The sequence below is a fragment of the Lygodium microphyllum genome, chromosome 29, assembly GCF_053477565.2.
Source record: "Lygodium microphyllum isolate KBCC chromosome 29, Lygodium_microphyllum_v1.1.10, whole genome shotgun sequence".
Lineage (NCBI taxonomy): Eukaryota > Viridiplantae > Streptophyta > Polypodiopsida > Schizaeales > Lygodiaceae > Lygodium > Lygodium microphyllum.
In genome coordinates, this window is record NC_141163.1 from 5,619,690 (window position 1) to 5,638,498 (window position 18,809).

Sequence of the window (18,809 nt, forward strand, 5' to 3'; positions counted from 1 at the left end):
GGAGCATTTTGGGCTAGGCAATACAAGGCTAAAAAAGTCAGTAAAGATTGGGTCAAGGACCGTGAGGTCCTTGCGGTTTTTAGCATTTCTTTTTACATAGATCTTCAATTCATTGTAGGTCTTCTGGTCAGTGTAGTCCATCTTGCTCTTTTTGATCTTGTACTTGTTCTTCACTTTGCTTGCAGCTTTAGTCTTCATGATGTTAAAAGACGCTGGATCTAGAGCATGGGAGTGGCTGAGAATTTTTACAATGCTGAGCCTATGGTTGCTTGATGTCAATGATTGAGGTGGCAAGAAGAAGCTCTGGAAACAGGAGAACACTTTTCTAGAAGGAAGCTCCAGGAGATTTGACCTGTGGAGTGAGATATAAGAGCTTCAAGCTGACGGCGTGAAGTTGGCTATGGCTGCCATGGAAGCTCAAGTGAAGGTAGAGTTGAGAGATGAAGACATGGGCTGGAATTGAGCTGACTAGAGTTGAAAAGGGATTGAGAGAGAGCAGAGAAGAGCTAAGTCGAGCTGAGCCATGCCCGACTGGACTCTGATACCATGTTAAAAGATGTGGGATCTAGAGCATGGCAGTGGCTATGGTGGATCGAAGAGGAAGATTAAGCTCATGATGACATAGATACGACTTGACCTGTTACATAAGTGAATTAGGTTCCAAGATTGAGAAACTTGGACTCATAAACACAATCTTGTGTATAAGATTGACAGTGACCAAGACACTAAATGAAATGGGAAAGTATCATGATATTTCATTCATCATATAGCAAAAAGTGGTAGTCAAGTACAATGCTTTATAGTTGTTGGATGGGTAGCAGTTTCTCTTTCTGTGCATATGGGATTCAGTCTGCCTGCATGTCCTAAGCCCAGAACTGCCTCATACAAAGAGGCCATAGCGGGTGTGATTGCAAATATCTCAACACAAATGTGTACCAATGTCAATAAATTTGGCTCAACTGAGCAAAATTTGACTGATACATGAAAAGCCCCAAAAATTTCAAAGCCAATGTGCACAATTTCTACAATTTTTGAGTTCAATGGCACTATATGCATGAATACCACCAAATTTGGGAAAAGCCCCAAAAATTTAGGCACAAATTTGTAATTTATGTTTGCACATGCGATCCCCATTAGTGAGTAGGGGGCTTGCTTGATTAAAAAAAAAAGGGCCTGAAATGTGTTGACGTGACGAGTGTGACCAGTCAAAGGATGTTGCTTGCTGTTCGTTGGTCAGAGTTGATTGTCACCGGGTCATGCCGATTGCCGCTTGTCTTTCGTTTGGTCACGGAGCTGTTTGCTTGACTTTCGCTTGCACACAAAATTGACGGCGTGCCATTCTCTTCACGTACACACGTTGAAACTGGCTCGTATGGTCCTCGAGAAGTGCGCACACCTTAGCCGCAGCTTTGATACCACTTTGAAGGGATGAGTGCACAATAGGAATGCGATTCCAAAGTCAAGCAGCAACAATGTTGAGTGTGTGAGAGTAAGAGAATCCCAAGATGAGTGTACCAACTTGCCATAGTACACAGTATAAAATGTATTTATATGTTAGGGTACAACTAAGGGTGTGTTCACAGTCATATAAGTTTATACGTGGAGATTAAGGGACTTTACACCCAACAATTGACAATTTCTAGTGCGAAAAAGGAGGCCATAAGCAAGAGACAAGTGTGAAGGCACTTGTCATTCAAGCTTCTTTGTGTCCCACCACTTATACCAATTCATAAGATGTGGCTAGACACTTGTCTTGTGCTGCTCCACTTTCCCTCTTTGCACTAAATCTCCCTTTCTCCTATAAAATGAGCTCATTTCCTCCCATTCTACATTGGTTTTCCTTGTTGTAAACTCATGTACAATATTTGAAGATAAACCCAAAATTGGTCCCAATCATCTCCCCTGTCAAGATCAACCCCCTCTAAAGGAAACTCATTGAAGAATATGTCTTTAGACTAATGACCATGAGTCACATCACAATAGCATTGAAGTGGGAAATGGCTTGAAATGCCTCTTGGGAGGACTTGAAATGTTGAAACATAAGGAGACAGGCCCGAAATGTATTTCCCTAGCTGAAATGTTTTCCCCTTTGGAAAAACAACTGCTGCATGGTGTTTTGGCTTGGGGAAATGCTTCATGTTTAGTCGTTTTTCCATATGCCCAAAATAGTTTTTTTTAATGTGGCAAACTTAAGCATTAGTGTTTATGTTTTTCATTTTAATGTTTCATATTAGTCATTTTCAATGTTCTCATTTTTATCCTTTTAATGTTTTGTTTCAATCTTGAGGAGGAAAAGTAGTAATCAGGGAGTTCTCCACCCCACCTTCCTAGAAATAAATGTAGCTTTCAATGGGATTTAGCTACCCTCTATTTTTATAAAGTATTATAACTCTTAAGCACTTAGGCTCTAAGCTCGGTCCCCTTTGTTATTTTGTCATTCCCCTTGATGATGTGGCATTATCTTTTGCCCCTCAAAACTTTTTGTTTTCATTTTTGTTTCTAGACATAGGCATTGTGTCCCAAAACTTGAAAGTGAGATTCAATAGGTCCAGTGCTTTGAAAGGCCTCCTCTAAAGTGTTTTTCTCTAAGGTTAATGTAGGATTGTGATTTAGGATGTAGATTGGAGTGTTAATAGTCTTTGCAAGGAATGTGAGCCAGTGTGTTTCGTTCCTCTATCCTGACAAAATTCTCAAACCTTCATGAAGTAAACTCCTTCCCATTGTTACTGTGGATCTTCTTGACGTGTTTGGAGGCCTTAGTGTCCACCTAAAAGACCCACGTTGTAAACTTCTCACAGGTTTCCAACTTCTAAGTCAAAAAATAGCATCAATCCTTGTGCAAGAAAAGCAATAAACCAACAAGAAATATAGAGAGCCACCCCAAAGAAGAAGTCCATTAAGATCCAAATGCACAAGATTTAAAATATGTGAGGGGGAATGTAGCCTCTTTGGAAATACAACTTGGTGTTGCATGCCCTCCAGGGAAGCCTTTGCATACACCTTTGTAATCCTTTGTTGGACATATAGTTACAACATTTGAATGTGAATGATGCAGGCTCAATTGAGAAGGGTGTACCTCTTGTGTCAAAGCAAAGATACATTGTGGGTTGCCATCAAATTCAACAAATAGTAGAAAGCCAAATCCTTCTTGTTTCATCTGCTGGAGAGATGTAAGAAAGTGAGTTTGTAAAGATCTCCTTTTTGCACCCCTAGCGGTCATTGAACTTGTTTGAAGCTTGGTAGTCTTTGTGTATTCATCAAGTAATGGTAGGGTTTACAAGGAGAAACATAGTGTGTATGGCAAACATAGTGACAAGGAACTCAAAAACATAGAAGAAGAACGAAAAATTTATGCTGATACCATGTAGCTCAGCTTAGAGATGACTTCATTGTCTTGGCTGATTGGGGGGTAGCACTTGGAAGGAATTTGTATTGTGAAGGGAGTGAAACACAATCCTTCCGGCAGATATGTTGATCATGAGGAAAAGAGATGCTTTATGGAGGGAGAGGAACGTAGTCCTCTGGGCAGTGAAATGTTGCGATAGACATTGGAACATGAAGGACAATAATAGAGGGAGTGAAATGCAGTCCTTAGGAGCTGTGGGAGATGAACATGCTGAAATCTCTTTGAGATGATGGCTGCTGTCAAGGTGACTATTGGATAGCCAACTGGAGAAGAAATCACAAGAATGTCTAATGAAGGTCTCAACTCAAAACTCAGCAATTTGGAGTGTTTGGAGCTGGCGGCTATGTGAAGACAACCTCTAGAATGAAGTCGCTTGCTCGTAGGTGTCAGGATTAGGCGGTCAACACCATGAATTGAGATATCTCCTTGGATAGGGGTGTGGACACAACAGTGGTAAGAGGGCTGAGGTTGAAAGTTTGAGGGAGTGAATGAATGGGGGAATGATAGAAAATGAATGTGGAAGTGATGGGGGCTTTATGGACAATAATGCACATGCCTTAGGTGCACGATTCACTAAATTGTGTAGGGTGGTTCGTGGGTTGTCTCGAGTGGCGCTTGGACATCAATAAATAATACAATAAAGTCTTTTGGGGCTGTGAATGGAGGCCAATATAGGAATTCATGTAATACAATGCACTTAATGACTTTGGTTTCTCAACAGTATCCCCATCATGCATCCATGATAGCTATTTCCTTGAAGGAAAATGGCTTTGGCCTACATAAGAGGTCAGATGGATGCCCATAGTGAGAAGTTGTCACACCATTTAGGGTGGTAGGGGTATTAATCTTGGAATAGATAGCTTGATGATTATGCTCTAAACTCTTGATCGTGAGATCATATTCACAATTATCAAGGTGTGTGGTTGTCATCAAGGCTATTATCTATCCCTTGTATCTACTAATCTCCCATCCTCAAAGAACACTGTTGTTAAGGAGCCATAGTTGCAATTATTTACATCACTTCACCTTGATGGAGAGATATAAGAAAGTGATTTTGTAAAGATATCCTTTTTGCACCCCTAGCGGTCATTGAACTTGTTTGAAGCTTGGTAGTCTTTGTGTATTCATCAAGTAATGGTAGGGTTTACAAGGAGAAACATAGTGTGTATGGCAAACATAGTGACAAGGAACTCAAAAGCATAGAAGAAGAATGAAAAATTTACGTTGATACAATGTAGCTGAGCTCAGAGATGACTTCATTGTTGTGTATGGGCATTAGGGTGATGTATTATTGAAGTGGGAGTTGTCATTTATGCATACTTATCACATGCATGTATATGCTGTAATCAGCCTATTTGGACTGAAATTGCAGCAAACTATCTACTTCTTGAGCACCTTTGAAGTGCATTTTGTGCACTTGCTGTTATATTCAGCAACCTTGCTATTGGCTGATAGCATTCAGCACTTTATTGCAGAAATTTATTACTGAAAATGGCTTGCAATGCATCCACTTTTGACGCAGAATCTTTTTGAGATTTAGAAATTTGATGGCAATGGCTTTGATCTTTGGAAAGATCATCTGTAGGGTATCCTGTTTTTGAAGGATTGTGATAATGCTTTAGAACAAGAAAAGCTTGTTGCTTTGTCAAATGAGGAATGGGCTAAGATGAATAAAAAGGCTATTGCTTACATTAAAATGACAGTCATAGATGATAGCTTGGTTGATATCAAGGGACTCTCCACTGCACGTGAAGTTTGGGTGAAACTCAAAGCTTCATATGAGAATACGACTCTTGTCAATCAGGTCTATCTCTTGCGGAAATTGATTAACTTGGAGCTTGATGAGTCCAAGCCCGCCTTAGAGTATTTGAATGCATTTATTGGGATTTTGAGTTAGTTGCAGGATGCAGACTTGCCGCCTTTTGATTCCAAGTTGAAGGCTATCTTCTTGCTCATGACTTTACTAGATTCATGGGAAGCATGGGTCGTCTCTTTGAGCAACAACCCGAACTTGACTTTTGATGATGCGCATGGTTCTATTCTCATTGAGGAGATTAGACGCAAGGCAAGTAGGGGTAGTATTGGATCAGCCTATAATATAAGAGGAAGGATTGAAAAGAAGTCAAATGTTGCAAATAAACTAAAAAATCGCAGCAAAAGCAAGGAAAAATAACAAGATGTCACTTGCTACCAATGTGGATGCAAAGGGCTAAAAAAGCTCGATTGCAGGTATTTTAAAAAGGAAAAAAGCACAAAAAGCAGATAAATGCAAAAGCAAAAAGAATGAGAAAGATAGCAATTCTAACCCTAAAGGAAAAGAGAAGGCAAATGCGGTATCTAGGGTTGTCATTGAAGAGATAGAAGAAAATGACGATACTGTAGATTTGTTAGTTGCATCTTCAGATCCACATGTTATTACAATAGAAGATATGTATATCACTAAAAAGGATATGATAGATGCTTTGTTGTTTGCTTATTCCACTGTTGTTGAGTCACCATTGGAGGAACTGTTTGAGACCACTATTGTTGTGGTTGAACCATTATTCGAGGCATTGTCGTTTGTAGTGGTCATTGTGGGTTAGGTGCATTATATTGCGGCACTATTTGCATTTGGGGGTACAGATAGAAAACTCTCCTTGGAACTGTATATGGTGGATATACTATTGCTGGCATGGGAGGAGATAAGACTTCTCTTCTTGAGGTCATTGACAACCTTGCTTCAACTTCATCATACAGTCTTGTATCTTTCACTGCAGCTTGCAAATTGATTGGTCTTCTCAATTTCACGAACTTGCGAACTTCTGGTTGTAGGGTTTGAGGAACACTCCTTTCTAGATGCCTTCATCCAAATGATGATTGGTCCATCTCTTCAGAATGGATTCCATGCTCGAGACATAAGCTTCTACTCTTTTTCCAGAGGACCGACTTAGGTTCATGAACTCCTCTCGCATCTGCTCTTCAAAACCTTTACGTCCGAATTTAGTGAGGAAGGCCAACTTCAAGTCGTCCCATGTGCCAAAAGTTCCTCTTGCTCGTCTTTCATACCACTGAAACACCGTGCCCTTGAAAGTGGCGGAGAATATTGCTAACCAATGCTAATGGGTTTTGGTATTGTTAGCCACACATGCTACCATAAACTTTGCTACATGAAGATCAAGGTTTTCCTTGTACTCTTTCTTAAAAATTGGCAATGGGACTAGATTTACTCGTCTATCATCAATATTTCTAGGACGAATTTGACTAGGAAGGGGATCTTGAGTCACCATGGGAACTTCTGTAAAGAGTGCTTTTAAGGCATCAAAGGAGGCTTCTGTTACAAGCTCGTTCTCGGCCTTGATTTTTACATTCTCTCTTCTCATGTACCTCTGGACTCGTTCTAGTGCTTGCCTCTTGATTTCGTCATTCATCAGGGGGTTGGGTCTAAGCAGTTATTCTGTACTCAATTAAATAGAATCAAAGGGGCTTCACTCTCTGGAGGACTCTCTGGCCAACATCTCTTCTACTTTCTTATTTTCTACGTCTTTGAATTCAGCTTTCAAACCACTACAGAGAGAGAGAGATATTCTGTTCTAAAGGTATCAAAACTCATTCTTCTGAGGATCATTGTTGTGCCATCATGATAATAATGCCAGCTTTTGATGGTTTCAATAGTGTATGTTGTAAAGAACACTCTATCTACCAACTTTCAGTGGGTTGCTAATTGAACAAACAGGAGATTGTCAGTGCACCAGGTATCCCATGTGTCTTGTTGTTGAGCATCTATGAACGAATTCCAAGATGGTTTGTCATAATCGTGGATTGTGGATAGTGGTGCTTTGTTTCATGTAACTTTGTCTTTGGAGTGTTTCTCTTTTTATATAGCAGGTCACCTTGGAAAAGTTTATTTTGAGAATAATTATGCATGTGACATAGAGGGATTAGGCACCATACACCTCGCTCTTGAAAATGGCTAGGAATTGATTCTTCATGATGTTAGGTATGTACGTGGCATCAAGAAGAGTTTGCTTTCAATTGGGCAGCTAGACAATAGGGGTTACTTCACTACGTTTGGTGGTGGAATGTGGAGGGTGTAGTAAGGATCCATACTTGTTACTAGAGGCAATAACATTGTATTATCTGCATTGCAAGGTAATTCTTGGAAAGTTTGTTATAGTTGCAAAAATGCAGTGACACGTGAAGCTATGGCACAAGCGTCTTGGATACATGAGCCAAAAGGGGTCGCATGCACTCTCTTCACTTGGAAGAGCTGGTGTAAAAGATTCAAAGCTTGACTTTTATGATGACTGTATTTTGGGAAAACATGTAAAGAGTTCATACTCTCATGGAGCCTCTAAAAAGGCATGTATTTTGGATTTAGTTCATTTTGATTTATGTACCATATGAATAAAAACTCATAGTGGTTTCTGTTATTTCATGTCTTTTATTGATGACCACTCTAAAAAGCTATGGGTTTACTTGCTTAAGTAGGAAAGTGAGACATTGAATGTTTTTAAGAGGTTTTATGTGCTCGTTAGCACTCACAAGGGTTTAAACTAAAGTGCATAAGAATATATAATGGGGGAGAGGGGAAAGGAGCATTTGGTGTGTAGGCTTAAGAGAAGCTTGTATGGTCTCAAACAAGCTCCTAAATAGTGGTATAAGAAATTTGATGTCTTCATGCTCTCACATGGGTTTAAGAGAAGCAATGCAGATCACTGCTTTATGTGGATGATACGCTTATTACTAGTAAGCATAAGAGCCACGTTAATGCATTGAAAAGATAGCTGAATTCAGCCTTCTCCATGAAGGATTTGGGTGCAATTAAACACATTTTGACCAATGCATGTAACGAGAGATAGAGAGCAGAAGCTTTTATTTCTCTCACAAGAAAAGTACATCAGCAAAGTACTTGACATTTTTTTAATGGCTGATGCTATGTCTCTTGGTGTACTGTTACCACCGTACACTAAAATTAGCAAAGCAAATTGCCCAAAAGATGATAAGGCAGCTAGCACTATGAAGGGTGTGCCCTATGCTTCAACTTGTGGATCACTCATATATGCTATGGTTGCCACTAGACCTGATATTGCTTATGTAGTAGGAGTCGTGAGGAGCAAGTTTATGCTGACAAGTTTATGCCAAACCTTGACAAAGCACATTGGGAGGCAGTGAAATACATCTTTCGGTACCTTAAGGGCACACAAAGAAGATGTATATGCTATGGAAAGGGTACATTGGATTTGTAGGGATATTGTGACGCAAATATGGCAAGTGACTTGGATACTCACAAGTCTTCTAGCGGGTACATTTTCACCTTGGATGGTGGGGCAATTTCATGGTGCTCTAGGTTGCAAAAGATAGTAGCATTCTCTACCATTGAGGTTGAATATATTTCAGCATTTATGCTTCAAAAGAAGCTATTTGGCTTGGCCATTTGTTCAAGGATTTCAGGCCTCCCACCAAAACACCTGTACTTGGATGTGATAGCTAGAGTGCTATATGCTTGGCTAAGAATGCTATGTTTCATGCACGTACCAAACATATTGATGTGCGGTACCACTTTATTAGATAGGTTTTGGGTGATGGTCTAGTTACATTGACTAAGATCAAAACATGATAACCTTGTAGATGTTCTCACTAAGAGCTTGCAAAGACTTAACATGAGCATTGCTTTCGACTAGTGGGAGTTGGTTAAAGGTTCACTTCGGACCTTCAAGTGGGAGGTTGTTGGATGTAAAGACCCTTCGTAATGCTTCTTGTGTATATATTTACTTGTACGTGTGAACACATCCTTATGGGTGTAAGTGTACCGTATCCCAAAGTATAAATACATTCTTTTATTCTTTGTGTGTATCGCACTAGTACACACCCCCTTCTTGGTGTCCTCATAGAGGAGGACAAGCTTGATGGCACCAACTATCCATTGTGGAGTTTCATGGTACACAATCGTCTTGTGGCAAAGGATTTGTGGGACTATGTTATTGGTGATCTGCAGTGACCAAGAGGTCTTACATCTCAGACACCTTAGGGTAATATTAGAGGACATGTTGTCGGTGGTGTTGCTTCTTCTCCTCCTCCTACCGAGTATTAGTGGAAGTGGGACTTGAAGGATGCACAAGTACTATTTTTGATTGCCTTGTCAGTGAAAAGGACTATTATTCCGCACATTCAGATTTGGAGAACCTCAAAAGCTACTTGGGATGTACTAGAGTGCATGTTTACAGCATGTAATGAGGTTAGGATATCTTATCTTCACAGAGATCTAGCTAATGTAAACATGGATGAGGATGATAGTATGACGAATCACGTTACACACATACATGATTTGCGTGAGGAGTAGCTTAATGTTGATGAGGTCATTCAGGATGTAGAATTGGTAAACATTACACTGAACTCACTTCTTGAGTCATATATTGGTTTTCACACTTCTTTGATATTGTCTTTGAGAGGAGAGGAAATAGCCCCCTTACATTTGTGGAATTGGAAAGCCTATTGCAACAAACTCAGAAGAATGTTGCATTATATTTAGGTGATGTGGTAATGCCTTCCAAGTACAAAGGAAAAGGGAAAGTTAAGCAGAATGTGAAAAATTGGCAAAAGGTTGATGTTGGACAACCATCAAATAAGGTTGCCCAAGACATAGAAAGTCCAAGAAAAAGGGAAATTGCTATTATTGCAAAAAGCCCAGTCATTATATCGATGAATGTAGGAAGTGATTAGCCAAAGAGAAGAAAAAGGACTCCGGTTTGGTTGTCAAGGAGACATCAGCTAGCAAATCTACTGATGGGGATGCTTTGGTCAACTTTGTGGAGGAGGACTGTGTATTTTTGACATGCAATTTTGATTCTTTAATGGTTGATTCAGCATTTAATGCTGTTGAAACACAACACATGGTATTTTGACAGCGGAGTGTAAAACTTTATATTAAGCTTGTTCCCCACTAAGTAAGTTTCATCGGACCATTTGTGAACCTCAGCTTGGATATTATCCTCGAACCATCCAAAACTCTAGTAAAGCAAGGAAACAAATACCAATGGCATGTTATAGCATGGGAGTTGGTCATAGTTGAGAGGTCAAAATGAGGACTTGGATTGATGAAAGAAAAAGAGGGAGCATATTCCTTTGTGTTTCAACTACTTAAGAGGTTGGATGTACAACTATGGGCTATCATTGTCAAGAATTGGGTGGCAACCTACCATCCTTTAAGAGGTTAGTGGTGGATAGGCCCAACATCCTCAACATCAATAACCGGACTGACATAATATAACAAGCTGTTATTGCACCACACACTCACAAAGAGCAGAGTTATGATGATGGTTGCCTCATGTAGTGGAAGATGGAGTGCAACATGATAGGGCTGCTGTAAATGGAGCCAAAATTGAGTTCCTAGATGGCTTTTAGGCACTCTCTAGGAGAGTAGAACAGATGCTTCCTTACCCTTCTCACTAGAAGGGTTGCTAGGCATGCAACAAATGATGCAAGGGGGGTCCATTTGGCTGATTTTATCGAAGTAGATGATTGTGATGAGCATGTGTTTATGAGCTCATTGCTAGATGATGATGAGCCTATTTCCTCGGGGGAAGCTTGGGAAGATGCACATTGGATGCAAGCCATGCAAGAAGAGTTAGACTATTGCTACTAATTCTACATGTGATCTTGTGGACTTACCACTTGGTAAGAAGGCTATTGACATGAAATGGATTTTGAACTTAAACATAAGGTTGATGATACTATTGACAGGTACAAAGTACGGTTGGTAGCAAAAGGCTATGCACAGAAAAAGTGTATAGATTATGAGGAAACCTTTGCTTCTACATCCCATATGAGTAGGGTGAGATGTGTGATTGCTATGTTTGTAAATTATGGTTGGAAAGTATATGGGTTGGACATTAAGACTACATTTTTGAATGGGGATGTTTATGTGTCACAACCTCCAAGGTTTGTGATTAAGGAAAAAGAGCAAATGGTTTGCAAGTTGCATAAGCCTCTTTATGGTCTCAAACAGGCTCCTTGTGCATGGTACTCTAAAATTGATGCTTATTTGGTCAGCGAAGGGTTAACAAATAGTCCAACTGCTACCACTCATTACATTAAAAATGAAGGGAAGAAATTGCTGATTATCATTCTTTATGTGGATGACATGTTGCTAACTGGACCTAAAGAGGATAAAGGTGGAAATTTCAAAGTTGAATTGAAACATGCATTTGCTTTGTCAGATATAGGCTGCCTTCACTACTATTTGGGGATTTTGTTTACCCAAAGTTAGCATGGCATTATCATGTCATAGTCAGAACATATAGATAAGCTTTTACAAAGGTTTAACATGTAAGATTACAAACCTGTGTGCACTCCTATAGAGCTAGGCTTAAAGCTGTTTATGCATGATGGTGAAGAGATGTCTGATGTTGCAATTTACAGCCAGGTTGTTGGCTTTGTCTTATTTTTCTTTGCAACATATGCCCTAACATTCAGTATGCAGTATCTTAGGTGAATAGGTATATGCACAGCCCACAGACCATACATTGGCAAGCTGTTAAGTGCATCTTCCGATATTTGCAAGGTACTCTGTTACATGCATTATTATTTCCTAGGGGGGATGTGTAAAAAATGACTAATAGAAGAAGGCTGTGATACCAATTCAAAAAATGACTAAGAGACCAAAAAGACAATAGGGTTTGCGGGGAGAAGCACAATGGTGTACGGCAAACACGGAGAGAGAAGAGAAACTCAAAAACACAAGAACACAGTGATGGTGCACTGAATCATGCTATGAAGGAAAGCTGATATGTGGAGTTGAAGCTCGGAAGATAAGTATACTATTTTGTTTGAATTAGGCGGTAGCACGTATGGGGAATCTGCACAGTGAAGGGAGTAAAAAAAAGTCCTCCAGGCAGTGCACTATTGAAGTAATCATTGGAAGGTAAATGACAGCTGTCAAAGGAGCGAACTGTAATCCTCTGATGCTGTTTGAGATGAGAAAGATGATCATCAGCTTTCGAGGGAGCGAACCACAGACCTCAATGCAAGGGAGATGGCCTAGATGCAAAACGCAAATGTGAGAGTTGTGTGAGTTGCCAAATGTAGATGTTGACAGCCTAGATGCTGATGCCAGGAGTGTGGATCCTGATACTAGGTCAAAGGAGTAATGGCAGGCTGCAAACGCAAACACCAGTAGTTTGTGTGATGACACCAGTGGTTAGAGAATCCTCGAATCTACCAAATGTAGCAGCCAAGATGATGCCATGAGTGGGAGGGGTGAAGCTTGATGATGGAGATCCTCTAAGAGTGCAAACACAAGCATGTAGCCTAACGCTAGGTAGAGGATGTTGTTGCTAGCAGTGATAGCCTATTTATAGGCATAAGCTGTCTAGGGTGGCGCACCATTGAGTGGGCATCCAACCATGAATAGGGATATCCTTAATCAAGGATATGGGCAGCAGTAGAGTGGAGAGTGCTTGATAACAAAGGAAGAGAGGAGAAGAATGATTGAAGTGGGGGTCGTAGTGAAGAATGAATGAAGTGATAGCCTATTTATAGGCATAAGCTGTCTAGGGTGGTGCACCATTGAGTGGGCATCCACTGAGGAAATGACCAAAATGTGGACACCAATCCTTTTTGGGGTTGTTAGTGTCAAAAACCTAATTGAAGTGTGTAAAATGAAGAAGTGGTTTCTCAATACCTCCTTTTAGGCTCAAAAAGAGATGAAGAAAGAGGAGTGTAGAGAGATACGAAGAAGATGTAAAGGATCGCGGAAATCTAAGATTTCCACTTGAAAGGTAACTTGTAGTAAGGAACAATAGACAAGATGAACTGTAGAACACGACTCCACCTCGGAAGAGAAGCCACTAGCTTCATAACTCCATGCTGGAAGGAAATCGAAGGTCTCATCACCAAGTCGCGATTGAACCTCCAAGGCCTCGATCTAGGTGATACTTGAAGATCTTGAGTATCAATAGGAGAAACGCTTGCTTGAAAACAACCATCCCCAAAGAGTAAATGGTGGGTGAAGTACTTCATGATGAGTAGGTGTCCCCTTTGAGGGAGGTGAGGAAGAGGCTCCCTTTGAAGCTGAAGAAGAAGTAGAAGTCTCCTCTAAGGTAAAAGAGTGTACATCTCCCTTTGAATTTCCCTTTGCGAGAGACAGTGAATCTAAAAACACATGGATCATAGACTTTGAATCATTAGGAAGTGCTATCGGTCATGCTGAAGAAGGTATCTGGGGTGTCGAAGATGTTGAAGAACTCCGAGAGGCAGCCTCTCGAACTGGAGTAGTCGAGGGTGGAAAAGGTGAGGTTCATGCTAAAGCCAAGGGTGGGCAATAGTCGATGTCTCTCAATGGATGGGACTGCATAGTTGAGGTAATGAAAGGTATTGAATAGCCACTGTGTCGTGAAGGAGAAGATGTAGCAACCTTTTCCCATTCACTCTTTGAAAAACTCCTTTACATGGGATCTTTCTATATGTAATTATTTCAACAATCATTATCTCGCAGTGGAGCGGATTGCAAAACCGTGGGTTGTTGAGGTGGCATTCTTGAAACCCTAGAGGAAGTAGAAGTAACCTTTGTAGTGCATTGCGGGGGTTACAAGGAGGCCATGACACTTGATGATCCTCATGGTGCCCAATAGGACTTAGTGTGCATTGGATGCATTTTATTGGTGTGAGCATAAAAATTTGAAAGCCAATGCAAGATAAACTTTGTGGTCGAGAAGGGAGAGGCGTCACAACGAGTGCCTAGAGGTAGACACATATACTCTGACGATGCAGGGAGCAAAGGTCCATGTCTGCAATCATCGGTGGGAGGTTCGGTGATGTTGGACAAGGAGCATCTAGTGGTTTGTCCATTTGCATGTAGAGAAGTCATAGCATCAAGGTGTGAACTTGTAAAAGGGAGGGCGGGAGGGAGAGGAAGAGAACGGTATCTTTGTTTATTGGTGATGCAGGGGAAGGGGGAAAATTAGTAGATGATGCTGAATCCTAAATCTATCTTTGCCTTCTTTGATGCAAAGGATCTTCATGGTCCAGTGAGTGTCTTTGGCTTTGATATCATGTCAACAATGACTAATAGAAGAAGGCTTTGGTACCATGTCAAAAATGACTAATAAAAGAAGGCTCTGATACCAAGTCAAAAGATGACTAACAGAAGAAGCTTCTCATACCAAGCCAAAAAATGACTAAATGATGAGAGAGACATTAGGGTTTGTGGGGAGAAACACAAAGTTGTACGACAAACACTGAGAGAGGAGAGAAACTCAGAAAAACACGAACATAGTGATAATACATTGAATCATACTATGAAGGAAGTTGATATAGTGGAGCCGAAACTCAAAAGATAACTTTTTAGTCTTGTCTAAATAAGGTTGCACCACTTGTAGGGAATTTGCATAGTGAAAGGAGCAAAACGCAGTCATCCGAGCAGTGGGCTATCAAAGTAATAACTGGAAGTGAAGGATAGTTGTTGAGGGAGCGAATTGTAGTCCTCTAATGCTGTCAGAGAAGGATGATGATCACTAGCTGTCGAGGGAGGGGATGACAATCCTCAGATGTTGGGGAGATGACTTGGATGCAAAATGCAAATGCCAGAGTTGTGTGAGCTACCAAACGTAGATGGTGATAGCTCAGATGCTGATGCGAGGAGTGTGGATGCTAATACCAAGTGAAAGGAGTGATGGCAGGTTGAAAACGCAAGCACTAGTAGTATGTGTGATGACACCAATGGTTAGAGAACCCCTGGATATATCAAACCTAGAAGCCAAGATGATGCCAGGAGTAGAAGGGGTGACACGTGATGGTGGGGATTCTTTAGGAGTGCCAACGCAAGTGTGTAGTGTGATGCCAGGTACAGGATGCTATCATAGCAAGGTGGAGCCTCCAAATGCAAAACCTGATGATGAAACAAGACACCTAAAGGAGAAGAGGAAGGGTGACCACAAATTGGGATGTCCTCTAGCAGGGGTATGAGCAATAGTGGAGTGGAGAGGGAAGAGAGGAGAAGAATGACTGAAGTGGGGGTTGTGGTGAAGAATGTATGAAGTGACAGTCTATTTATAGGCATAAGTTGTCTAGGGTGGTGCACCATTGAGTAGGCGCCCATTGATGAAATGACCAAAATGTGGACACTAGTCCTTTTTGGGGCTGTCAATGCGAAACCCTAATTGAAGTGTGTAAATTGAAGAATTGGTTTCTCAACAGGGGGAGACTTGCATCTACAAGCTTACAACGATTTAGATTGGGCCCATGATGTAGACATTAGATAGTCTACTAGTGGATACTATTTCTTTTGGGGTGCTCATGCATTTCATGGCTAAGTAAGAAACATCCTATAGTGGCTACCTTGTCTTGTGAGGCTAAGTACAAGGCAGCCTTCACGGCAACAATGGAGTGAGTATAGTTGCGTAGATTGTTGGCTGATCTACATTTACCATTCGAGGGTCCTATTCCCATTCTTTCTGATAGTTAAGAGTGCTATTGTAGTAGCACGAAGTCTTGTGTTTCATGCTCGCATGAAACACATTGGGATGCATTACCATTATGTTAAAGAGAGATTCTATACAGGAGAGATCAACTTGATGTATGTACCACATAGGAAAATGTTGTAGACATTTTCACCAAAGCATTACCACATGATAAGTGAGGCCTTTTTGAAAGGCCTTGAACTTATTATGCTTTGGTGATTGATCATCCTCATACTTCATGACATTGGCATTGTAAGGGGGTGTTAGAATTTGCCAATTTTTGGAAGTGCACATGCAATGTGTAGTGTGGAGACTTTACTAAGTATCAATGTAGTATGCTCGTATCTTGACATTTTAGTAGTGATACTAAGAACTAGAGTAAGTTAGCCTAAATCTAGTTATTGGATGGAAGGCTGGTTAGGTCAACCCTTTGACCTAACCTATTGTTGTACTTTCACTCTATCTTTCAATTCAAGAAGTACACGTTACTCTCTTGCTTCAACTCACTCTAGGGTTGTTTTGTACATTTAGTACGATACGTTCAATATGTGAATATGTGTGGTTTAGTATGTACACAAAAATTTTAAGAATAAAATAGGTTGTTTCGTACGTTCATTTTAAAAATACATATAAAAATCAATTTAAAGTCAGCCTAGATGCATATAAATTGTGCAACTTAAAGATAAATCATGGAAAGCACAAAGTTTTCATGGATTTGACAACAATTGCAAGGCAATGTAAGAGTTGAAACTTAAAACTAGAGTCGGGTAAACCGTAACATGTTTGATTGAGTGAGAGAAAAAGATACAAAATGGAATTTTCCATGGCAGATGCTATAGCCTATCACTCAATGCTCATAAAAAGATTCTAAATGACAAAATACAAAATGACTCATCACTCATGAGGACTTGTCGCAAGGCCTAGATACATCGGAAGGTGGAGATTTGCCCTCACTAGAAGAGGCCTCAGACACCTCACCATAGTCCCCATCATTGATGATGTGTCCGTCATCATCGTACTCAAGCTCTCTAATTGGAGTATTCTTTACAGAATGCGACAGTTGCATGTGTAGCTGAGGAACTCCACGAGCCTTGCTTCAGGTAGGCCTTAATGGGTGGTGCAACGGTGGTCTTGGTGCTGACAACTCCAACAACTCCACACTCTCGACGGGTGTATGAGACTCGACGATCAATCTGCTCGAGCTCCATGTAGAGATCCATGAAGATATGGATAGGAGAAACTTGGAAGAGGTGGGGAAAGAGAGAAATGAAATGATATATTAACGTCTACAAAAGGCCAAAATGACCTACGAGACCATAAGTTACAATCATGTATATGATGGTACAATTGTCTGGGCAAAATATGTAGAACAAAGCAAAATAAGAAAGGAAACTATGGCTATGTGTAAAACATAGAGCTCTATCTAGTAACAATGAGCTCCAAATGGTACAATCTCATGTGGGTATGGAGGGCCTAGCTATAGCCCGAGCAATAATCCCTTGTATCCGCCTATGAAGGTGTCGTCGGTGTCCATGTCGAGGCCTAGGACGTCTGGATTGGCTAAGCAGAACAGCTCGATCAATCAATACTCCTTGTCTATGTGTGGATTGTGGCGGTGAGAGAGGCTCTCATGTGGACTGTGGCTGTAACTGTATTGAAGTCTTCTGAGTCTCCTTTGCAAAGAAGTTTGTGAGCTGCCTCTGTGAAGGGCCTCGATGTCCTAGAGCAGCTATACTCTTGAGGCGCATGTCATGAAGCCGTCGTATCTCAAGAAGAAAGAGGCCAAGGTATTGCTAATCGGTAAAATCCATGACTCTGGATAGTGGTCCAAATCGATCTCTAAAGAGATAGTGGAAATGACCACAGACCTCATAATACGTTGGGCAGTGGCAGATATAATACTTCTTTGTCTTTGGCTCTAATTGGCATATTTGGCATATGTGCTCCTTTGGTGGGATGGATCTGTATCTGCCAGTATCAATCTCTAGCTGATGTGAGGAGGTGCGCAATTGGCCAATAGTACATCTGATCCCATGGGAAAGGTCGGTGTCCATGTATCTCGGGCGAACAATAAATCCATCATCTGTAGTATGAAGGAAATGCTCGTGCTAGAAAGCCATCTTTGTCCCTAGCTCCTGCCCTGGCATCAACCATGTCCGCGTGATATCCAATTGGGTAAGATCCATCTTGATGATCTTGCGGATCTCTAACCTGCTTAGATCAAGAGATGGTGCATCAAGGGAGTACTGGAAGGGGGGTAACTTGTCCATGCTAAAGCCATGCAGCTTAAACCAGGCCGACATCTGTGCATGCCAACATGAAGTGTTACCCTCTCTGGCAAGTTGCTTGGAGGACTCAAGGGTCAACCGTGCATATCTGTGTCTGGGTAAGTCCCATAGGCTATTTATGTATGTGACCGATCAGGTGAGGGCCTCTACCACAGTCGGTGTAGCTGCTAGCTCGGCTCTGATGATCTCATGTGGCATTGAGACCTTGCATTTGATCATCCTAGATATCATGGACACTAGGGGTTTCTCCATCGACCTCCATCCGTCATAAGTGCGCCCTAATCTGCTACGGTGGTCAAGACTGGGCCCCATATCTGTACTCCATAAAGTAGTGTGGATGTGACCAGTGTATCGAAGAGCCATAGCTTGGTGCGGGGTTCTTGGAATTGCACATGTGAGCACATCTTCTCCAAACCACCTAGTGCTGTGTATCCGCGAGTCAGTCTAGTGTCTACTGCCTCTCGCATAGAAAAGGTAGGCCATGTGAATAAGACTCCCAAGTATGTATAAGAATCCACATACTCCAGCTCCTCAGATCCATATGTGAATTTAGGTGCTTATCTCTTGACCCACTGTGGTGTAGTATTAAATACCATCACCTTGGTTTTACCAAGGTTCACTGAAAGCCCACTGTCCAAAGTATAGGAGTGTAATGCATCCAAGTGTCTCTGTAGACCCTTT

General features: G+C 41.1%; 1 protein-coding gene and 1 pseudogene across 2 annotated transcripts in view; one reads left to right on the forward strand and one right to left on the reverse strand.

The window, feature by feature from the left end:
- LOC148010332 (uncharacterized) overlaps positions 1 to 18,724 on the reverse strand; it is a 51,545-nt pseudogene extending 32,821 nt beyond the window's left edge.
- Positions 1 to 18,809, forward strand: part of LOC148010331 (transcription factor E2FB-like) — a 66,760-nt gene that overhangs the window by 40,977 nt on the left and 6,974 nt on the right. The gene's annotated exons all lie outside the window — the stretch shown is intronic.